A 6,000-nucleotide genomic window follows, 5' to 3' on the forward strand; every position below is an offset into this window, starting at 1 on the left:
TACCGAATATTTGACTAAAATTCATTTGTTATCATCATGATTTGGGCTGATTGCCGTATTTGGGCTTCGTGCCAACTATTTGAACCCTTCGGGGATTTTTATCAATGTTTCGTCACTGCTTGACTTATTTTTTGAACTCAGTCCTGTTGATATCTATTGTTTTACAAGCTCAGTCACTTTTACTCAGATTTGAAACCAAAATGATATTTCTACATCATGTTTTGGGCTGAGAACTACTGTTTTATTAATGCCCAATAGGCTTATGATGATTTCCGGACTGAGTGAGGCCGAGGACCATATGTGAGGATATGCTGAGTGATATGAGGCCGAGGGCCTGAGTTACTATTTATGCCACGCGGTGGCTTGAGTGATGTGAGGCCGAGTGATATGAGGCCGAGGGCCTGAGATACTTTATATGCCACGCGGTGGCTTGAGTGATGTGAGGATATGCTGAGTGATGATGCCACGAGGTGGCTTGATATAGCGCTTGGGCCGTAAGGGGCCCCTCCGGAGTCTGCACACCCACAGTGAGCGCGGGTACCCATTGTTCTGAGTGATTGATACTATGCCCGAGGGGCTGATATGAGTGATTGTGAGGTAGCCCGAGGGGATGATACTGTTCTAAGTGATTGATATTGAGCCCGGGGGGCTGATACTGTACTGAGAGTGAGCCCGAGGGGCTGATACTATGCTGAGCGATTGATATTGTGCCCGAAAGGCGGATTTCTACTTGTTATTTACCTGTTAAATTACCGGTTTTACTTGTTTTAAAAGAAATATCATTTGATTTCTTCACTGCATTACTGCTTTAAGTGATTTTACTGCTTGATATGGATTTGATTTGTGCCTTTATGTGTTTTCATACTTTCAGCCATTATTTATAATTATTACTCACTGAGTCGGAGTACTCACATTACTCCATGCACCTTGTGTGCAGATTCAGGTATGTTTTGGCTGATCGGACGCAGAGTCATCAGAGTTTAGCAAGGTAGCTGTCGGCGTTTGCAGCATTGCTTTTCTCTCTCCTCATTTAATTAGTCTGTATTTGTACACTCCAGGATTTTAGTTGTATTTATGCCCTAGTAGATGCTCGTGACTTGTGGCACCCCGGATTGGGCATGTGTCGGGATTGTTCTTGCGGTTATTATCATTAAATTCTGCAATTTATGAGTATTATATTATATGTTATTACCGTTTATGATGATTAACTGTTTAAAAGAGGTGTTCCGTTTTGGTTTGGCTGGCCTTGTCTTCACGAGAGGCGCCATCACGACCGGGTTCGGGGATTGGGTCGTGACACAGAGTCCAAGTGAATATGGAGTAGTCATCCACTATCATAAAGATGTATCTTTTTCCTCCCCTTCTTTGCACTCTCATAGGGCCACACAGATCTATGTGAAGGAGATCAAGTGGTTTTGAGGTGCTGACATCTTTCATTGACTTGAATGAGGACTTCACATGCTTCCCTCTAGCACAAGCATCATAGACTCTGTGTTCTTTGAACTTTGACATGGGCAGACCACGAACCAGGTCCTTCTGAATTAGTTTTTTCGGAAGAGAGAAGCTTGCGTTCCCCAGTCTTCTGTGCCAGAGTTTAGCATCATCATCAATAGCTTTCAGGCAACTCAGATCACTACTTTGTATAGACTCAAAATCAGCAAAATAGATGTTCTTGTATCTTTTGGCTACAAGTACCACTTTACTAGTTACCAGATTCTTAACTATGCACATCTTGGACAAAAACTCCACCTTGTTTCCTTTATCACAAATCTGAGAGACACTCAAGAGACTATACTTAACACCATTGACATAGTGCATATTCTCAATAGAGTGAGTGAGTGATTTCCCAACTTTTCCAACTCCGAGAATGTACCCTTTTTCCCATTGCCAAAGGATACACTCCCTCCTTGCAGGGCTTTTAGTGGAAGAAAGTGCATGGTTTTCCCAATCATGTGCTTTGAACATCCACTATCCATGAACCATTGTGGATTGCTTCCTTTCACTGTTCCCTGCACAAGGAAATCAAGAGTTAGTTTGAGGAACCCAAACAAGTTTGGGTCCCTTGTAGTAGGCAATAGGATGACTAAGAGTTCTCTTAGTCTATGAAGGTAACATACGTTTTTTAAAGGTGGCACCTGGTCCCTTTCTAGTAGTTACCTTTTCAGCAAACACTTTGTTTTTTTGAATATACTGGACCCTGGCTTGGCAATTTTCCTTGAAATGCCCATTGTTCCCACAGTGGGTACACAACCAGTTATCCGGTACATTAACATACTTGATACGGGGATTGTAAGTAGTTCTCTCCCTTTGAAACCATATTACCTTCCTATGCCCACCATTATTAACATATATTGTAGTAATAGCTTCCGAGGACTAGGTCCACTTAAGGGGCTTTTCAAGATCATTTTTTACTCTTTTCAGTTCAGCTTGGAGATGCTTGTTTTCTCAATTTCAAAACACATGCAAGTTTTCACAGCTTTCAACTCGGTTTCAAGCCTAATGTGTGCCTCACTGGCTACCTCTTTTCCTTTCTTAGAATTTCCAAGTCTAAACTCAATTCCTAGTCCCTCTATGGTTTCCCTCAGGTCTGCAATCACTATTAAGAGATCATCCCTCTCCTCCTTAATTTCAGTCACTTTCTTCACTAATGTCTCTTTTTCTTTACTGAAAATTTCAAACGTTTCCTTATAGTCAATAGCTACAACCACCAAGTCATCTCTTTCATGTTCTATACTAGCAATTTTTTCAATTAAAACCAATTTTTCATCTTCCAAATTGCTTATAGTTTCTTTCAGGTCAACTACACACACTACCAAATCATCTATTGTTTGTTCAGCTTCTCCTAGTTCTAAGGTCAAGGCATCCTTATCCTCCACAAGACTATGATAGGCAATAATTATTACACTAGCTAATGACATGCATTTTTTAGGGGAGTAGGATTTTAGATTTCTCTAAACATCCCTAAAGTTTACCTCACTGTTGTCATCATCTTCATCATCATCTGATTGAGCCATCAAAGCAAATATTTAATCATATTCATTTTCGTCACTTTCAACTGCCACCATGGAGCTGTCACTTGTATCAGTTTCTTCTTCAAACTCACTAGAGGAATCTCCCCATGCTGCAAGAGCTTGCTTCACCACATTCTCAGCAGATCTCTTCCTTTTGAACTGTTTGTCAGTAACCGAGTTCCTTTTTTCTGCTTTATCAGGGTTGTATTTGAAGTGTTCTTGCTTCATTAGAGGACAATCTTTGATGAAGTGCCCCGGCTTTCCACACTTATGGAAGAGATCATAGTTCTTTGGTCTGCTGGAGTTGCGCTTTTTCAGTATTCCTCCATTTCTTTTGACCATCTTCTAAAACCTTTTGGTTAAATAAGCCATGTCACTGTCCTCCTCACTTGAGCCATTGCTTTCAGCTTTGAGTACCAGGTTTCCTTCTTTGGTTCTCTTCTTTCACTATCTATCTTCTTCTTCATTTCGTAGGTTTTCGGATTTACAACTAGCTCGTCTATGGTCAGATCTTGCAAATCCTTTGCTTCAGTAATAGCATTCACTTTACTCTCCTATGAGCTAGGCAGGATCTAAGAATATTCCTCACTAGCTTGTTCCTAGGAATGGTTTCACCAAGTGAGTGTAACTTATTTATGATGGAAGTGAATCTTGTGTGCATATCTTGAATAGATTCATCTTCCTTCATCCTAAAGAGTTCATACTTGGTGGTGAGCATATCAATCTTAGATTGCTTTACTTGAGTAGTTCCCTCATGTGCTGTTTCCAAAGCTTCCCATATCTCCTTGGTTGTTTGACAAGATGAGATCCTAATGTACTCGTCAGGTCACTATACACCTAAATTTTCTTGGCACGAAAATTTTTCTCCACAGCTTTCATGTCTGCATCGGTGTATTATTTTATGGTCTTTGGCATCGTCAATGGAAGATCTCCGACACTTTTTGTTGGGATATAAGGACAATCACATATGACATCCCACAACTCAGAGTCTTCTGCCATGATAAAATCATGCATTCTCATCTTCCACCACCCATAGTATTGCCCATTGAACCTAGGTGGTCTATACATAGACTGACCTTCTTCAAAATTTGGTGGAGCAGCCATAAGGATCCGTCTTAGGTGTTAGCCTGATAGAAGGAACCCGCTCTGATACCAATTGATAGTTTATACGAGTCCACCAAACTACACACTACCAGGTCCTCTATGAGTTTCCACTGAGAACATTAATGAAACAGTAAGTAAAGAAGACGAGGAGTTTTACGTAGAAAGATCCATGCTCAAGGGGATAAAAAACCATGACCTACACTGGTAGGATATCAACTTCACTATGAGCAACTTTTAGATTACAACCTATGCAATCTAGGAATTAAACTCTTAATCCCTCACTAACTTGTAATACACCTATCACAAGCTACTTTGCAATACACCTATTACAAAGACTTCAACTTATGACTAACTCTAGTCACGACACAAACACAAACGGTTTATGGTTTTACAAAGGGGTTCCTAAGCAACGCTTCTATCCAAGCAAATTAGGAATTACAATGAAGAACAATTACAAAGTTACAACTCAACTAAGGACAACAAATACTAGATTTAGGAACTGGTCCGTTGTAGCATTAAACTTTGTTCTTGATGCACTTGAGAATTGAATGCTAGAATCTCAGAAGGCTTGAATGCTTGAAGTAAATTATCAAGCATTTAAGTGATGTTTTGTTGTAATTATCTAGTTAATACACCTTTGATAACATCACTTGAATGATGTAAGCACTTGGTTGGTCAAAGGATAAGTGACTGCAGAACTGTGCTGCATTGTGTGCACTATTTCCGAGGCAGTCACTTTTTAGTTGTACACAGTTGACTTTCGTACTGTTATCAGGGAAACATAAGGGATCAGGTCCCTGTATTGGTTCTCTATCTTCTACAATTGCAGTAGTTGACATTAGCTTGAGTCTGCTGATTAGCAATGTATACCAAGTGTGTCAGGTTCCCTATCTGGTTCGTGACAGTAAGTTTGTTAGATCATCAAAACATAAAGCTAAGACATTAAAAACCCATCAAAGGAGGACCTTACTAGCTTTCATCTTACACATCGTCACACACCTTGTGATCTTTGAATCCTGACTTAGGTAGCCCACAAACCAGGTACTTCTTGACCAACTTGGTCAGCAACGAAAAGCTTGCATGTCCCAATCTTCTATTCCACAATTTAGCATTGTCATCAATGACACTCAAGCATGTAAGATCCTCGTTGCTTAAAGACTCAAAATGAACAACATAGATATTTTTTGAATCTTTTTGCCATCAGGACTACTACATCAATTACAAGACTTGTAACAGTGCAAATTCTTGATAAGAATTCCACTTCAAATTTGAGAGACACTCAGTAAGCTATATTTCAAGCCATTCACATAGTATACGTTCTCAATTGAATGAGTGATTGTCTTCCCAATTTATCCTACTCCCATAATGAATCCTATTTTGCCATTATCAAAGGACACACTCCCTCCTTGCAAGGCTTTGGGTGAAAGGAAATCATCGGTGCTTCCAATCATATGCTTAGAGCAGCCACTATCCATATACCATCTTTGGTTGCTTCCTTTCACTGCTCCATGCACAAGAAAATCAAGGGTTAGACTTAGGAACCCAAACAAGTTTGGGTTTCTTGTAGTGAAGAAAAGGGTGAATCAAACTTCTTCTTGTTCAAGCAGGCATCACACATTTTTTATTTGTAGGACTAGGTTCTTTAGCACTAGTTACTTTTTCAGCAAAAACTTTGTTTTTCTATTTCGACTGAAATCTAGTTTTACAGGTTTATTTAAAGTGCCCGGTGTTGCCACAATGAGTGAAAAACCAATTATCAGGGACAATAATATGCTTGCTATGTGGATTCTAGAGAGTCTTTTCCTTTTTTGAACCCGATTCCCTGCCTGGTCCCCCCATTGTTCTTATACATGGCAATGATTGCATCAGAGGACCAGGACCACTT

This window comes from Nicotiana tabacum, chromosome 8, assembly GCF_000715075.1.
Source record: "Nicotiana tabacum cultivar K326 chromosome 8, ASM71507v2, whole genome shotgun sequence".
NCBI lineage: Eukaryota > Viridiplantae > Streptophyta > Magnoliopsida > Solanales > Solanaceae > Nicotiana > Nicotiana tabacum.